Raw genomic sequence first — 18,748 nt, forward strand, 5'->3', positions numbered from 1 at the left:
ATGTACAGCATACTTTGGAGAGCTATCGGAAATGGAGACAGCTTCAAATGCTCGCACTTGTGTCAGGAACATGTTACTGAAGGAACATTACAATGTATTGCTAGAGAGACAGACTGGGGAACTTCAGGGAACTGCACCCAGGGAAGAAAAAGACTTGTGGATGAAAAGGCGATGTGCAGTATCTCCAACAGACGCCCTATGATGGTAGAATAACAGAGAAAGTGGTCATGCCACTAGCATTGCTGAATACTGCACTAACACAATTGCACCACCCAGCACACACAGGAAAAGAGGTAATTGCTGCCTTCATTGGAGAAACATGGTTTTGTCCTAACTTGGTGGAACATGTGGCAGAAATTGTAAGTAACTGTTTGATATGTAAACAGTTTACAGTAGGTCATACCTCAATAGTTGTGAGAGGAGCCATACCTCGGCCAGTAGGCCCATTCCAGCATTTACATGTTGACTTCATTGACATGATCCAAGTATGCCAAGGATACTGCTACGTGATAGTGATGGTATGCCCATTCTCCAGGTGGATTGAGGCAGGTCCCTGTTCACATGCCAATGCCCTCAGAGCAGCTACTTTTTGGTCAGGGAGTTGTTCAAAAGATGGGGCATGTGTGAGGTCCTGTGGTCTGTCAATGGCCCTCACTTCACCATTGAGATGTTCCAGCACATCACCACGTTGGTGGGCATCCAACATAAGTTTGCCTGTGCATACCCCCCCAAGCATATGGAATGTGTGAATGCTTGAACCGTCTCCCGAAGGAGGCCATAGCCAAAACACAGCAGAGCACAAAGAAAAGTTGGCTCCACTGCTTGCCTTTCGTATTGTTTACATTGTGCAATAAGCCTGGGTCTGACCACCATTTAATGCCCCATGAGGTGGTGATTGGACGGCGCATGCAACTACCCCTGGCTCCTCCCACTAGAGCACTGAAAGACTGTGAGAATAGTGCAGATATGTTAGGACAAGAGATGCATGAATACATTACTTCATTGATTGCTAGTACCTCTTTTATCTCTCACCAGATACAGCAACACCGGGGGACAGGGGGGCCAGAAGACAGTGTAGAGAGCAACTGTGACAACATACCAAAAGATGCAGGACTCTCTCAGCCAGCCATATAGATCAGGTGTTGTACAAATCTATCCATGTTTGGAAGAAGAGCCAGAGACCATGGTTAGAGACACCTATATGGACAGCCTGAACTAAGCACTAAGAAACCATGATGCTGATGTCATTAGAGACACTGTGACATAGCAGCGTTAGACATAAAGCACACATGCAATCTGCACTGCGTGGCACAAACACACACTCGTATACATGAAGAACATGAGCACACAGTTCTATAGTTAGAGGATAGATACATATACAAACTGTCATTGCTTTGCTGTTTTGTCATTAGCCAAATGGAGTAATGCAGAATCCACAAGGCACAAGAGATCCTGAACAAGCTTGCTGATGCTTAAAGCCAATAGTCGCATGGACATACAGAAGTATATATGGAAACTGGTCAAACCACGTATAGCTAACCCATAGGGAACGCAATACAACATGAACACCGTAGAAACCACATTATAACGTTTAAATAAATTACAACAGGCCACAAATCACTGAACAAGAGACGAGCAGAGCAGTTTCAGGCTGCACATGGAGCAAGACGTGTGAGACGAGGCCCACAGCCAAGGACAAAAGATATGAAGACATTCCAATCCCCAGACGAAAATGGGACCAGCTGCAGAGAAATTGAATAAATACAATGGACAGTGATCAGTGGTAGGAAAGCAGAGCCGATCCTAGGAAGCAAGACGCGGGTTGCAACAAATGTACAACGAATGGGGCATGGTCTCATAAGGCAAAGGTGGTGTACACAAGTTACAATGCAGACACATCATCATTCACATCACCTTGAAAAGGTGCACAGTGATCTCAGAACAATTTCTGGTCCCAGGCATGGGGACGTCAGCTTTAGCCAATCACATTATAGTATCCTAGGGGTGGATGGCAGTGGACATGAACTAATGGTAAGCCCATTACTCTGAAACAATGTAGTAAGTTAGATTTTGGGGAAGGGACAGGCCAGCTACCTGTCATGTAAGAGCCAATAGAAGAACATCTATATGTAGCCATATAGTTTATAGTGTTCTCAGTGACCAATCCCTCACACTGATAAGTTTTTGGAGAAAGGCCCAGGTGATGATGGATTAGTGATGTGTTTTTAGAACAAAACTGGCCTGAACGCCATTTACTGTGTGACATGCAGGAATCTTTCTGGGTTCTTGTATTGATTTCTGTCAGATTTGTTTGTAATAAACCACAGTTTGAACTTGCCGTTGACTGAGTCCTCCATGTATACTGGGGAGGGAGTTGGGCTCTCCAAGTCTACGAACTTCCATCATCGCTCTGGCATACCTGGGAGTTACTCCCAACAGATTGGACACATTAATCATTTTGAAGAGGGAAACCTCTACTCATCTAAAATATCTAAAAATAAATATTTGTCCAGTCATTATACATGACCTTTGGCTACAGCTTTCGACCTTGCCCACTGTTTATTATGAAATGGTAACAGATCCCTAGGAATGGCTTTCAATCATGTCCACTGTATATTTTACAACACATTACTGACTACTAGCTTTGGCCTTTGGTGATGGCCATTGACTACAGCCTTCGTCATTGCCAAGACCATTTTTTATGAGCTAACATCTTAATCATGTTATGTCTAATGCCATTATGGATGCAATCTGTCACATGCAATGTAATTAGTGTTGTCACTAGTGATAGCATCTGTGATGTAATCAGTGATCTCATTGAACATGTAATTAGTGACATCATCAGTGCTGTCACCTGTGATGCCAGCACTGTGGACGGAGGCTGCACAACAGGGGGCACAACATCAAGGTGGCTTTGGCTGAATCTGAGGGGTTTTGTTGTGTTAAGTTCTCACCTTAACGCCCCTGCAACTAACGTGTGTTCCTTTATTTCCTCAGGGGTTTTGTTACAATTCTTTCACTTTTTTAATTAAGTATGATATAATTTATTACAAACATTTCATAACCATTAATCTATTTCATCCTAAAAAACCAAAAATACAATGTCCTATACAATCCAAACATACAAATCTTCCTCAGAACCCAACACTGAAACTTTCCCATCACATGTTTTTCCATTTCATCCTAAATGATCAATGACCATTTATCATATAACCTAGTCACAATGTTACAATGTATTGTTCACCTTAATGTCTCTGAAACTAAAGGGTTTTATGTCTGTGCATTGCAGACAGGGCAGGTGCACACATAGATCCAGACCCCACTTGTCTACAATTCTCCAAAAGCAAGAATCTAGATTACCTTGGGACCTCAATTGAAGTGAAAGAGGCTGCACTAATTGTAACCTCCAACCTAAAGCTCTCTTAGTTATTTATTTATTTATTTATTCGGATTTTTAAAGCGCGCGATCAGCCCGAGAGCATCGTGGCTAGAATACATGGTTTATGTTTACAGACATTTTAATGTTCAAGTCAGTACTGTGAACAATTAAATGGGCTTCAAACCCAGTTTGTATTATGAAATTAGTGATTCAAGCATGCCACAGTTTTATCACAGATATGTTTGTCAAATAGAACAATCTGTGCTCATTATTACAATCCAAACATGCTCTTTGATTTTATACAAAGCAGCCTGGATACCTAATCACTTCAGTTTGACACCTTTCCTTTTCTAACAGATTATTTCAAAATAGAGCAATACAAGTGTCCTAGACTGTCAATCGTGGAATGATAATCTACTGTCAGGAAATATTATGTATGGTCAGTCTAGATTTTGGTAATGTGTTTTTGTCATTAAGAGAAGTATAACGTTCTTATTATGACAACAATATATACTGGAAGTGAGAAACAGCTGCTTAAAATGTTAATAACATTAAATAATCTATTTTGGATATAACAGCTAAAAAAAAAAAGAAAACAGCTTTACTCTCCCTTCAACATAACTATATGTGTTCTGTGGTTGCGCTGCAATTATCAAACACATGGGGATTCTAGCAAGCACACATTCATCTGACTACTACTAGTGAGAGAGAGAGGAAGAGAGTGCTCAGAGAGAGAGAGAGAGAGAGAGAGAGGGAGAGAGAGAGAGAGAGAGAGAGTGAGAAAGAGCACTAGATTACCATATTGTAGGCAGGGAAAATCTATCTTAAAATTACATTGCAATGCAACCTGATTATTGTGGGCAGTATACTGTGGTCCTCTGTAATGCAAAGGGACAGCAACAAATTATAGATCTGTTTAAAAACAAATGACTTGTAATCTCCCACATGATGGTTATTTACGGGGTAATTCATAGAATTCAGTGCAGAAGTAGCGCACGCAGGCATCGTAGAGAGGGGCTGTGCGCCAGCGTGCACCAGCCGTGTGCGCCAAACTGCATTCTGGCACACCGCGTATTCATAGATGTCCCAAGCCATTTGGAGCTGTGACACAGCAAACATCCCACAGCACCAGTTACGCCCCCAAGAACGCCCCATGCGCAAGGAAAAGCCATAGAAATCCCCAATATGGCACAAAGGGCCGGGCTAACCCTGGACCAGTTTACAGGTCCCCTACACTGTAATCGCATGAAAAACTATGCGTACCTCGCTCGCGGCAGACAGAATGCATGAAAATGTACTTGCGCACCCCCTTGAATATGCATACCCTGCTGCGGTAGCCAAAACGCATGAAAATCTCCCCGCGGACACCCTTCAATACGCGTACTCTGCTTGTGGCAGCCAAAACGCATGATATTCAACTCGCACACCCCCTTGAATATGCGTACTCCGCCTGCACCAGAAAATTGCGTGGAAAAAGTCCCCAATGTGGTGTGGGCTGCCTGCGGGACATGGTCAGGGGTGATGGGCTGCCTGCGGATCATGGTCATGGCGGATGCGCTGCCTGCGGGGCATACCCGGGGGTTTAGGGGGGCCTGTGGTGTGTGCTGCCTGTGGGGCATGGTCAGGGGTGTAGGGTGGTCCCCCATGGTGTGGGCTGCCTGCAAGGCATGGTCAGGGTGGATGGGCTGGCTGCAGGGCATGGTCATGGGTGTAGGGGGGCCCCTGTGGTTTGGGCTGCCTGTAGGGCATGGTCAGGGGTGATGGGCTGGCTGTGGGTCATGGTCAGGGTGGATGGGCTGCCTGCGGGGCATGCCCAGTGGTGTAGGGCGGGCCCTGTGGTGTAGGCTGCCTGTGTGGCATGGCCAGAGGTGTAGGGTGGTCCCCTGTGGTGTGGGCTGCCTGCAAGGCATGGTCAGGGTGGATGGGCTGGCTGCAGGACATGGTCAGGGGTGATGGGCTGCCTGTGGGGAATGCCCAGGGGTGTAGAGGGGGGCCTGTGTTGTGGGCTGCCGGCGGGGCATGGCCAGGGGTGTAGGGTGGTCCCCTGTGGAGTGGGCTGCCTGCAGGGCATGGTCAGGGTGGATGGGCTGCCTGCAGGGCATGGTCAGGGATGATGGGCTGCCTGCGGGGCATGGTCGGGGTGTAGTGGGGGGCCTGCAGTGGTATGCGAATCTGGGGGTACGCGAGTGAGCTGTCCATACGATTTCGCTTGTGGGGTACGTATATTCCGGGGTACGAGAGTGAGCTATACATGTGATTTCGCTGGGGCAAGTGGGGTACGTGTATTCCGGGGTGTGCAAGTGAGCTTTTCACGTGATGTCACTGGCTTGAGCAGGGTTCGTGTATTCCGGGGTACGTGTGTGAGCTTTTCATGCGATGTTGCTGGCGTGAGCAGGGTACGTGTATTCTGGGGTGCGTGAGTGAGCTTTTCACGCAATTTCACTCGGGCGAGCGGGGTCCGTGTATTCCGGGGTGCATGAGTGAGCTTTTCACGTGAATTCACTGGGGCGAGCGAGGTATATGTATTCTGGGGTGCGCGATTGAGCTTTTCACACAATGTCACTGGCGGGAGCGGGGTACGTGTATTCCGGGGTATGCAAGTGAGCTATACATGCAATTTCGCGGGGGCGAGCGGGATACGTGTATTCCGGGGTGCGCGGGTGAGCTTTTCACACAATGTCGCTGTTGGGAGCGGGGTAAGTGTATTCTGGGGTACGCGAGTGAGCTTTTCACGCAAATTGGCAGTGCAGGCCCTCCCGGGTGTGCCCTCCCCATGCCCCACAGGCAGCCCACACCACAGGCCACCCCCTAAACCCCTGGTCATGCCCCGCAGGCAGTCTATACACCCTGACCATGCTCTGCAGGCAGCCCACATGGCACCATGCACTTGTGAGCCCCAACACAAGTCTCCCCCACCAGTGACAGGCACCTGCCAGCAGGCCCCGACACATGTCCCTCCACCCCACCCTCATTGACGGGCACCTGCCAGCAAGCCCTGACACATGCCCCCCCACCAGTGACGGGCACCTGCCAGCAGGCCCTTACACATGTCCCCCCCACCAGTGATGGGCACCTGCCAGCAGGCCCCGACACATGTCCCCCCCCACCAGTGACAGGCACCTGCCAGCAGGACCTGACTCATGTCCCCAAACACCACATCATAACAATACAGACCCATGGCCCTAACGACAACTCAAATCCCACCCCCCGACCCCCAAGTACAAACACGCAACCATCCACTGCACCCACTCCCTAGTAAATTACCCATACCATGAGAGTCTGAAAAGAACCAGCATGCCCATGAATAAATGTCCTACAGAGCCACACAGTGGCAACACATGACTGAGCCAATGCTCATAGAGACATGCACAAAACCAATAAGAGTAGACCACACCAACAATGAAAATGTGTGAAATGTATTAAAAACAAAACAAAACAACAAAATGAAAACCACACATGCAAATGAAGAAATAATGAATGCAATATCAAAAAGAATGTAAAATCCAAGGAAACATTAAAATCCAACACATGAAAAATGAAAAGTGGTCCATTGCCAAAGTCCATAGAAATAAATCCAAAATTGAAAAGCATAAAAAACCTTGACTCCATGGGATGACATAAAAAAGAAAGTATGTACATGTCCAGAACTATTTACAATGAAAGTCTGAAGGGTCCATGATCCCAAAACAAAATGAAACCTACAAAAAACCCTATGTAAAACACAATTATATACAAAAAGTGGAGCAAAGTCTGTGTACTCCAAATCATATAAAAACAAAATGAAATCTAAACCTAAATAACTATATAAAAAGGTGGTGGGCTAGTCCGACGGCTCACTTTTTGATGTGCCGGGCCAGGGCATCATCGAACTCCATGTCGATGTTCCAGAGGCGGCCCTGTTCCCTGGTAACAAGGTCTCGCAGGGATGCAGCCATGGCATCCTCCAACTCCCTGCGAGTTGCCTCGAGACACTCAGCCCACCTCAAAGCCTGGTGCATGGAGTTCTCTGACCATTGTGAGCCGTGCCCTCTCCGCTCGCCACCGCTCTGCATCTATCTGCTGGCCCAACCGCTGCCACACGGAAGACACTCCCAGTCATGGGTCCTCCTGCCCCTCGGCTGATGCATGCCCCCAGGATGTTGATGGCCCCAAGCCATGATGCCTCCCATGCTGAGCCTGCTGCTGCTTCCAATGCAACTGCCTCTGGCACCATGACGGCATCCAGGCTGATGGATTCCATCTGCGCCGTCGTGCACATGCCCTGCTTGTTGATGCCCGCACATCCTCCATTTGCTGAGTTCCAGTTGGTGGGGTGGCCACCCCTGCTGAACCTCCGACTCCTGACTGTGGCAGGGATGTGTCCTCTACCTGCCTGGCCGATGGGGGCCCAGGTGATACTTGGGCAGGAAGATGGCACGGAGGACAACTGGCGCAAAGGGGGTTCAGTTGAGGATGGGGTCGTAATAAGATCCAGCACACAGAGGAATCCAGTGCCAAAGACCTGTCCTAGTAGTTCGATGCGCCCGAACAGGTATTCAAAATGACGTGCATTGTCCTGACGAGAACCATGCATGTCATCCCGAATACCAAGTGCGTGCAACGCCAAACCAGCTAGGACAGGCTCAATCCAGTCACAGATTGCCACATACACAGGGAGAGGAAGGCCAGTTGTTGTTCGTGCATCCCCTCCCTGAAAACAGGTCTTGACGAAGGCATCCCTGCTGGTGCTGGATGATGCAGTCACATGATCGGGGACAGGATTACACACAGGCACCTCCGCGGCGGCCTGTGCTGCCTCCTGTCCCTGCCCCTGGACAGCACCACTAGCACCAGTGGAATCCCCCCTTCCAGGCCCCGTGTGTGGGGCTGTCATGGCCTCCTCGTCAACCAAACACCCCACCAATCTGGATGAATTTGTGTGTCTTCCTCCATAGGCCCCTGTGTGGGCTCAGCTGCCCCTTCTGCTGCCGAGGAGTCCATCTCCAACGTCCGCCTTTTGGACCTTCCCTCGGCAGCTGTGGCCATGGACGTGGCACCAGACTCCTCACTCCCGGAAGATATCAGTACCTGGGAGTTGAGATGGGCCTTGCGTCTCCGGCTGGCAGTGGCATCCCTGCTGCTGTGCTCCACAGCACTGTCTCCGCCCTCTTCATCAGTCGACGCTGCAGACAGGGAGAGATAGAACACAGGCATCAGGGCACTCTACAATGGTCTGATACACACATGACAGTTGTACATGAGTGGCAGTGTCAAACTTCACAGATGGCATCACACTCCCCAACACTCATATCATTTGAACCCACACACATACACAAATAAACTGGTATCGTGCAACAGGCATCAGCATCCATACACACGTAACTGCATGAACAACCAAAGGTTGGCATGACATCACAAGCAACATGGGGAGTGCCGATCACATGCACACACGCCACCAGACAGACATGCATCTGTACATCTCCACCACTTGTCACAGTGCAATCATCAGCAACTAAGTCACACATGCCAATCAGGTACCCACATGTCCGGGTCACATGCATCCTTGGCTTCTCACAGTCACACACATGTCAAACACGCACATGCACATGTATACCGTGCACATACATGAAGATGGAACCAGCATCCATGTGTCACACCCCAACCATGGCATGGTACATACACAGAAATGCAAACATGTGTGCATCTCCACATTCAGTTGGGCATCATGCATTGGAACACATACACCATTGATGTGCATAACACATAACTGGACTCACATGCAGCACAGGCATGTCTCTGCACAGACACACATCCATACATGGGCCATGTCAGACATATGTTTAAGCTGCACACTCCTGCCACACCTCAACATGCACTGTGTGGAATGGGATAGCCCAGACACTCACTGCTCGACTCCAGACGGGTCTGCCTCTCTAGGACCTGGTGGTGAAGCACTGTGTCGATGCATTCCAGGACCCTCATCTGGTCGATGGAAAGTTGGACCTGGCTCCCCCCTGCATCCGCTGCATGCAAGAGGTGCTGGGCCTTCATGAGGGTCCTGGATCTGAAGTCCTCCCAGCACTTCTGGACATGTTTCAAGTCATGGGTTGCCACCCCCTCCGCGTTGATGGAAACCACAATGTCCAAACAGTTCCTCTTTCTGTCCATCCTTGTCGGAGCACGGTCGTCTGAAGAGGGCATCATAATGCCCCAGGACTTGCTCCTCCAGGATGCCAACTTCTGCGGCTGAGAAGCTGACAGCCCTCTGCCTCTCTAGCTGGGGGTTGCCAGTGGTCTCAGCTGGTGTTTGCCCTGACATGACAATGCCCGAGGCAGGTGTGGGTGGGTAACTGGGTCCTGGGACTGGGATGTGGAGCGATGGAACAGCAGTCAGGAGTCTTCTGTTCCAGCAGGGGTGGTCACAGCAACTGGACCCCTGCAGATGGCTGATGTGCAGGCACCAAATAGCAGGGCACGTGGCCAGCAGGGAGGCAGCAGCAGATGGCTCGTGGGGGCTCTAGGGCCAGGAAAATGGCCTTCTGGGCAGGAGCATGGTCTTCCGTGGGTTATTGCGTGGCCAGCTTAATGCAGAGTGAATCCGCACGTGAAAATCAGCACGTTTGCGTGTAATTCGAAGAAAGGCCCTTGGCGCCTAAGCATGTAAGTGACGTGACATGAGTTAAAGGTCTGCATAGTACGCGATTTTCTTGTACGTGCTTTTTGAGGAGAGCGAGCGTGTGATTCTTGTACTTCTTGTCGGTTGACACGCGATTACTTCACAACGGTTGCAGTGTGTATTCCTTGTTTACTGTGGCAGAGCTCAATTCTTCTTTTGGAGGGGTGTTGCCAGCGCGTCTTTTTTCCATTCATTTTCAAGGCAGACGGTGAGTCGCGCACGTATTTTTCCACCCGGGTTGCCCACGTGTTTCACATACCAATTCAGAGGTCATTGTAGCCTGCATGTACAACGCGTACACATTTTTTGTGTTTCTGGGTGCCAAAGCGTACTGCGGGTACTCGTGCACGTTTGTTTTTTTCCCCAGTGGTCATAGACAGCCTTGCAAGAACACAGGGGTACCTATTCCATCTAGTACCCTGCCCCCTTCACCCCAATTGCCCAAGACCATTGTTTTCTGCACCTCCCATTTGCACAAGTACATCAGTGCTATGGTTGGGAGGTGACTAAGTGCTAAGGGAGGCAAAGGGAGGCAAAGGTGGCCAAGTGTTGTCTGTGGTAGGGGATGTGGCCAGGATGAGCAGGGTAGCCAGGGTAGCCAAGGTGGCAGTGGTGGCCAACGTGGGCAGGTTGGCCCAAGATGGCAGTGTGTCCAGGACCATTCAGGGTCACCTATTCCCCCAGTGGGTCAGCTAGATGCAGCTGACACCATACCAGCTCAGGCCCTGCGAGCACAGCCCAGATTGGTCACCAAATAGGCACGGGATGACTCACAGTCCGACTTCCGTGTCACGAAGTCCAAGCCAAGTGTGGCGGTGAAAGTGGCTGTCACCAAGCCACGTCTACTGCCCCGAGTAGCCAGGGTGAGGAGGCTGCATGGGCAGCTGCAGCTCACTCCACCATGGCTCTGAGTCACCCAGCCTGGACTGTGTTGGTCCCGGACCCTTACACCAAGGCAGTTGTGCCACTTGCTCCTGGCTACAGCACCCAACAGCCAATGCCTGCAGTGAGACCCTTGGTCATCGTGCCATTGCCTGCTTCCAGTGGCCAGTACACCTGTGCTTCAACCCCTACAGACTGGAGCGGTGTGATCCACTCAGGGTCCGCACCACCGATCAGAGGAAGAAGCGTGCTCTTCAGGAACAGGCTCGGACCCCAGACATGGCTCACCCCTCCGAAACGTCAAGGAAGCAGAGTTTCAATGATGTGGAACTAGACACACTTGTAGGCTAAGTGTCGGAACATGGCCGCGACATGCTGGTGATGGCAGGGTACAAGACTATGACTGCTCAGAGTAGGGCCCACTGGCAGTGCATCACAGTGCATCGCGGAGCACATTAGTTCCCTTGGATTTGTGAAGCGCACAGCTGATGATTGCTCAAAGTGTTGGAATGACCTCAAACGCCAAGCAAAAAACAAGCTGGCTTCCAATTACGCCTCTACTCTGGTGACTGGCAGTGGGTCACCACCAGAGGAGGATGAACTCACAGAACATGAGGCAATCGCTGGAGGGTTCATCGCAGAGGATCAGATCCAATTCATGGGAGACCTACCAGATCTTGAGACAATGTCTGGTGAGTGCCCATGCGTGTGTGTCCAGACCATGTGTATTTTGCTTGCGTTAGGTGTTGTGATTAAGTGCCCCGTCAGGCTGTATAGTCATAACTGCTATACGTGACCCATGTAGTGCCTCCAAGCCACCCCCCTCCCTTGGGTTTGTGGTTCATTGTATCCCTACTGACCGCTGCAAACACTTTGCACATGATAACTGCACCTGCCATCATGACACAACATTGTTAATACAGTTTTTTCTCTGTATTCTGCCTGATTGATGGAATCATATGCATGATAAATGCAGATTTGTGTGCCATTCTGCCCAAAAATCACCATACTTCAGACAGGGATTTTCCCCCACAAAGGCCCACAAATGTGCACTTTTTAAGCAAATGATTTCATCAATCAGGCTGATTGACTGCTGTGCAGCTACACATGCACTGCACCCGATCAATGCTGACCCCTGTTTGAATGTTCAACATGACAATTGACTTGTGTCATGTCCAAGTGACCTACCATTTATGTTTCCATGTGCCTCCCATCACTGTATTTGAACACACTGGCGTTGTTGCAGCATGTCACACATGTGTGTTTTGTCCCACTCTTTTGCATGTTCTGTTTGATGATATGCGTTTGACATGGATTGGGGACAGTAGTGATTAACTCCCATCTGGGTGTCCTTGTCAGTTCTGGCATGGCTATGCTATGTGCCATCTGTGTGCTGGCATGTGTCATGTTTGTGGATGGTCCATGCCACTCACAGGCTAATGTGTGATGCAGGTGCTATACACCATGCAGCACATGTGTTGCTTTTCCATTTTGGAGTCATCAGTGTCTGTTTTCAGGGTCCCCTTCCACTTCATTGCCACTGCATGCATGGCTGAGTTTGTGTCATATGTGACATGTCTGATTAATGTATTGGATGTGTACATTGTGATGCCTATGTGTGTCGGCTATGCTGTTCATGCGTGTCTTCATTACTTTTCTTTTCATTTTGTGCAGGTGATGAGGCACTAGATGCTGTGGAGGAGGAGGAGATGGTGCAAGAGCAGGAGTACTCAGAGCCCCAACCAAGCACCACTGGAGGACGTGGGATGGTGGTGCACAAAAATCCATTGGTCCTACAGACCATCCTGTCAACGGGTGTCTCTGGGTACACCTCCGATAATCTCCATGCCTCAGGTGCTCAATCAGACATTGAGACAAATGTCCCGTCACAGGTGAGTGTTTCTGGTAGGGATGCTGTTGTGTCCAACACACCTGCACTAGAGGTGGACCGCTCAATGGCCCATTCAGTGTTGGAATGTCCACCTTCGGCGGTTATGGATGCAGGGTCACACTCCCCAATATTTTCTCCTGTTCTTGGGGCAGCAGATGAAAGGAGGAATGCAGTCCTGCAGCCTCAGGCAGTGCCAGCACAGCAAGGTGCACATCACCTTGGGGCCAACAGGTGTCATGTCTGGCAATGCAGTGGCCATGTGCCTCCGGGCAATACTGTGTGGGAGAACTCCATTTATGCAATTGCAGCACAACAGGGGGCATCATGTGAGATGTTGGCTCAGGCCGTGGATAGGGTGGCCACTTCCATTCTCCCCCTGAAAAGCAGGTGGAGCTCCAGCAGCAGGCAACGGAGTCCACGTGCTGCTCACAAAGGGAGGACATGTTGGCCGTCAACAGGGACCGATGGGCTGAACTGGAGGCTTTGCGAACATCCATGTCTTCACGGGCCCACAGGTATGCCCTGAGGGAAGAAAACAGCTCCCTCAGAGCTACTCTGGGTGCACTTGAGGTGTCCCAGAGTACACAGTCAGAACAGCAGCTAAAACGCACAATCTCAGCTGAGCTCCAGGCAACCCCTGAGGAGATCCGTGCATCATGTGAGGCCTTGCAGGCAGAGGTTCGTGCTACCGTGAGGTGCTGCATGGAAACCTCCGGACCATCATCCTGCAGAACCAAACCTTTCAAACCAGCATGCTTGCTGCCATGGAGGAGCATACCAAGGCTTTGTGTGGTCTGCCTCCCATACCATGCACACCTTCTAGTGTAACACCAGAGGGTGACAACAGTGACGGCAGTTCTCGGGTTGTCGCGCAGGTCATGAGCCCATGGAGGGTATTTTTTCTCAACATCCACGCATGTGGGTGTTGGGGTGCACCCTGCACCTACTCCCTCCTGGGTGGTCCCCCCCATGGTCAACCCACGGCCATTTTTGTTTTTATTCATTTATTTGTTTCCTCTTTTTTGCCTATTGTGCATTCATGTTACAGTGTGTTGCTTTGTGTGGCACCCTTAGGCATACACTGTGTGATCCAGCTGGGCCCATGCAGGCTTGTTGTGTTTTTGTGTTTGAAGCTTGGGGTCCAGACACATATGCCACTCCTGCTTCCCCTTTCCATGGGCTTACAAGGGTGGCACCGTGTGACAGTAACTTACTCAGAGGCATTGGGTTCCATCAGTTGTGTGGCCAGTTTGTAGTCCAAACTGTGTATACACCCCTAATGGGGATTACTGATGATTTCTCCAGTGCATGGTTGATTGTATAATGTATTCCATATTGCTCATTATGCATATTTGCATGTAGCTTCTTCATGTCTTACCTTGCCTGTCTCCATTGCAGATGCAGTTCATGTTGTATGCAGTACCCTGCCACATTTACCTACCAGCAACACACTGGAGATGGAAGGGGTCGATGTGCTGCCTTTGTCAGGTTGTCACGCTGGTAAGTATATGTTCATGGATGCTGTTTCTTTTTCATAGTGAGAGGCTGTGGCCTGTTTCCATTTGTGACAGTGCACTTTGTGACAGTTGTGTAATGTGTTGTGCATTCATTTGGTTGCTTTCACATTGCATGTCATGCCATGGTGTCTTTGGCAGGTGAGATGGGGGTTGGGAGGGGTTGGGTGAGATACCAGTATTTGGGTGTGCTGTTTTACAAGGGGGTAGTCCTTCATGCAGCATGAATGTGTGCCTTTTACTGACACAGCATTGGGTCTGTTTAAGTAGCTTTGGATGCACACAATGTAGCACATCAAGGGAAACAATTTCAGGGTGGTATGGTTGTGACAGTTGACTGTCAGTTTGTCATCATCAATTGTCAGCTGGCATGTGCCAGGCCTGTGTGCACTCCGCAGGGGTGGGATTTTAGGTGAAAAATGTTGCCACAAGCTGGGTACGGTCTGCCAAGCCACGTGCCCTTTCCCCTCCCATGCGCAGCGGCGTGCATGTGGTTGTGGATGTGGGGGCACCACCATGTCCACAGGCATGCCCCGCCGGGTTGCAACGTTGTGCAGGTCACATGCTGCCACTATTATCCTGCACAGCACACTACTGGGGGTGCATATAGCAGCTGGCCACCAGAGTGGTCAAGGGAGCAGAAACGTGACTTCAGCACTCCAAATGTGCGCTCCACTATGCCCAGGTTGCAATATGGGCTGCGTTGTATCTTAACTCGGGTGGTGTGGTGGGGTGGGGTTCCGTGTTGGCGTCATCATGTAGGTGCTAAGAGGGTAGGCACTGTCCCCTGGGGAGGTGATAATGGTTGTCATTTTGTCATCATCAATTGTCAGCTGGCATGTGCCAGGCCTGTGTGCACTCCGCAGGGGTGGGATTTTAGGTGAAAAATGTTGCCACAAGTGGTTGTGGATGTGGGGGCACCACCATGTCCACAGGCATGCCCCGCCGGGTTGCAACGTTGTGCAGGTCACATGCTGCCACTATTATCCTGCACAGCACACTACTGGGGGCGCATATAGCAGCTGGCCGCCAGAGTGGTCAAGGGAGCAGAAACGTGACTTCAGCACTCCAAATGTGCGCTCCACTATGCCCAGGTTGCAATATGGGCTGCGTTGTATCTTAACTCGGGTGGTGTGGTGGGGTGGGGTTCCGTGTTGGCGTCATCATGTAGGTGCTAAGAGGGTAGGCACTGTCCCCTGGGGAGGTGATAATGGTTGTCATTAATTGGGTTTTGCCATTTCTCTGTGTGTGACATGCATGCATGTGCAGAGACATTTGTACTCACCAATGAGCCATGTGTCGCCATGCCTCCAACCTTCCAGGTCCCATTTTAGGGGTGACATTCTGATATGAAACTATCATGGCTGGACCCCAGTTGGCATAAACAGAGGTGATGATTCCCTTGGCATCACATACAACCTGCACCTTGATGGAATGCCAGTGCTTGCGGTTGCGATAGATGTGCTCAGTGGCCCTAGGAGGACGTAGAGCCACATGGGTGCAATCAATGGCACCTAGCACTTTGGGGAAGTGTGCCACCCCGTAAAAGTCTTCGACCATGGCCTGCATTTCTGCGGGTGTTTTGGGCATGTATATGTGCCTGTGGACTGAGGGGCGTGCAGTCATGATCGCCAACACCTGGTGTAGGAAGCGTGATTGTGTGGCCTGTGAGACGCCTCCAACTATGGCACTTGTCTGCTGAAATTACCCAGTGGCTAAGAAATGCAGTACATTGAGCACCTTTTCCAAGGGGCTTAGTGCTTGGGAGCACAGGGTGGGCGATGTGAGGTTATCCTCCCACTCAGCAACCATGTCTAGGATGATATGGGGTGGAAACCTGTACCTGCCATAGACCTGGTCATCAGGCATCCCAAAAAGGCTGGCCCTGGGTAAAAAAAATGCGGGGCCTGTCTATCCTCCTCCTCCTGTGGTGTCCCACGACCACTGCTGCGAGGAACGGTATATTCATCGTAGCGGTATGAGCTTGTTTGTAGTTTGTATTCACTTTTATGCTGCACAGGGACGCTTATGCCAGCTTCTTCCTAGCGTATGTGTTTCCGGATTAGCACATCTTTTGTGGCGTGCGGGTTTCCCCTGTTCGATTCCATGAATACGTGTTGTTAGCGTGCGTGTGGGCACTGCAAGGATTTAGCAGAGGTACTTCCCCCGTAAAGCCCACATTTCCACGTGTTGTTCCCCATTGCACGTGTTCCGCCCCCTTTTTAGGTGTGTGTGCACTGCACTGTGTGCACCTTCACTGGCTGTCTCGCGCACAGCCTTCGGGATGTTGCAATGACCTGTGCGCCACACACGGATTCAGCGCAGATTTCAAGTAAGCCACGTGCAGCGCCTTCCATGAATCGACAAACGGATGCATGTGCAGCTTTCGCACCCATGCACTGCGTTTTTCATGCCTGTGACCCTGTTTTCTGCGCACATTAATTCCATGAATTACCCTGTTAATATGAATACTTTACAGAGCCTGCAGTAGCAGCCCGGTAGTTACGGTTAAGTTGCTCAAACCATAGGAAGAGCACTTTTTGGGTGGATTATAACTTCACCTTCCTGGACAAATCCTTACCAAACTTTGTAAAAAAAAGTATACGGCCCTGACAGATTGATCCTGCAAAGGTTGGTGAGGTTTTGTCAAGAGGGAGGGGGCAAAGTTTAGGGGGGGAAGCACAATTTCTGTTTTTTCCATAGACACAATGGAAACAAGATTTTGCTCACGTCTACAGCCCAAACCGCTGGATGGATTTTCACCATGCTTTTGTAAATTTGGTGTAAATCCGTCCAGTAGTTTTTTTTTTAAACTGCCCAAAAGTAGGTTAAAAAAAATACTGATATCTGGGTTCGGTCCGCGGACTCACTTCCCTGTTCGGTCTGCGGACAGGCCTCTAATTGGCCCAGGGCTGACTTGATGTCTGTGGACACCAGACACACTTACTGATTAGATGGTGAAGAGCATGAGGGGCATCATGTTGTATCCGCTGACAGCCGCAACTGACCACGGACGGATCGGTGGGGAACATTTCTAGAAAACACATTTTGGGTCATTTGGTGTTTGAAAGAGGGGCTGAGGAGGGTGGGGAGTGGAAAAAAGATGATATGGGGCTCTTTGTTTAAGTGGAAAAAGAGCGCAGAGTCTTCGGCTGACACCTTGAGAAACACATTTGGGGTTCTTTGGTGACTGAAAAGGGGTTGGTGAAGGTAGGGGAGTGGAATATCAATGATATGGGGATATTTTCATAGGTGAAAAATAGGGTTGTCGGTCCATTTCGATGTCTGCAGATGTCATTTGAAGTAGGAGGTTCAGGGAGAGTTGCAGTGTGGTGGTTGTGGCCTCTGGCCAGATTCTTGGGTGAATGGCTGTATTATGCTATGGTGGTTGTGGCCAGTGGGCAGATTCTTGGGGCATGACATGGGGATTCCATAGACCATGCCCCAAGAATCTGGCCACTGACCACAACCACCACATCATAATACGGCCATGCACCTAAGAATCTGGCCACAACCATTATAATAATATGTGTATGGTAATTATAGATAGTGTAGGGGCAGTATACAGTATTTGTAACATGGTGACATAATACAATTGAAGTGCAAATAGTACTTATGATTGGTGTACCATTGGGGGTACAAGTTGTGTTTGTTGTACATGTAATGAAGGAAACATCTTTGCTTCTTTCTCTATCAAAATAACACAGTATTATATGTTAGGCAGGATAGTTTACAAAGTTTCATTGCATACAATCTTACAAATTAATGTACTTTTTAGACCCTCATAGTAAGTACATTCTAAGTAATATGTTTGAAACAACATTGTTCTGCACAGTTGCTGTTTCTAATTGCATACTCATTGGGTTTTTGGGGAAATAATCCTACAGGATTTTTAAAAAACTACTACATTTAAGTGAGTGTAAGTTTCACAGTATGTTTGTTTGAAGTGTGCAGTACTTAATGGAATGTTTAAAGTGCACAGATAAGTGTATTTGTTGTTACAAGCAGTGTTGAAGTAAGCAGAATTGTGATGGTGTATTTGTAATGAAGTGTAATGAAGGGTATTTTTGAAGTAGTTAGATACCTGTTGTTGTAGTCTGTTTTGCTTTTGAAAAATACCATTGTACTATTTTTAAAGGTATTTTTGAAGTGCTTAGATACCTGTTTTTGTATTGAAACTGTTTTGCATTTCAAAGGCATCATTGCAGTCCTATAGATGTAGTTAGATATCAGTTGGCGTATTGTAACTGTTGATTGTTTTATAGTTCTGAAGGGCATTTTTGAAGCAGTTAGATACCTGTTTGTGTATTCTAACTATTTTGCCATTCAAGAGTAGCATTGCAGTGTTATCGATACAGTTAGATACCAGTTGTCGTATTCTAACTGTTGACAGTTTTAAAGTCAGTGGGCCTCATTATAAGCTTGCC

This window comes from Ambystoma mexicanum, chromosome 9 (assembly GCF_040938575.1).
Source record: "Ambystoma mexicanum isolate Mex_15411 chromosome 9, UKY_AmexF1_1, whole genome shotgun sequence".
NCBI lineage: Eukaryota > Metazoa > Chordata > Amphibia > Caudata > Ambystomatidae > Ambystoma > Ambystoma mexicanum.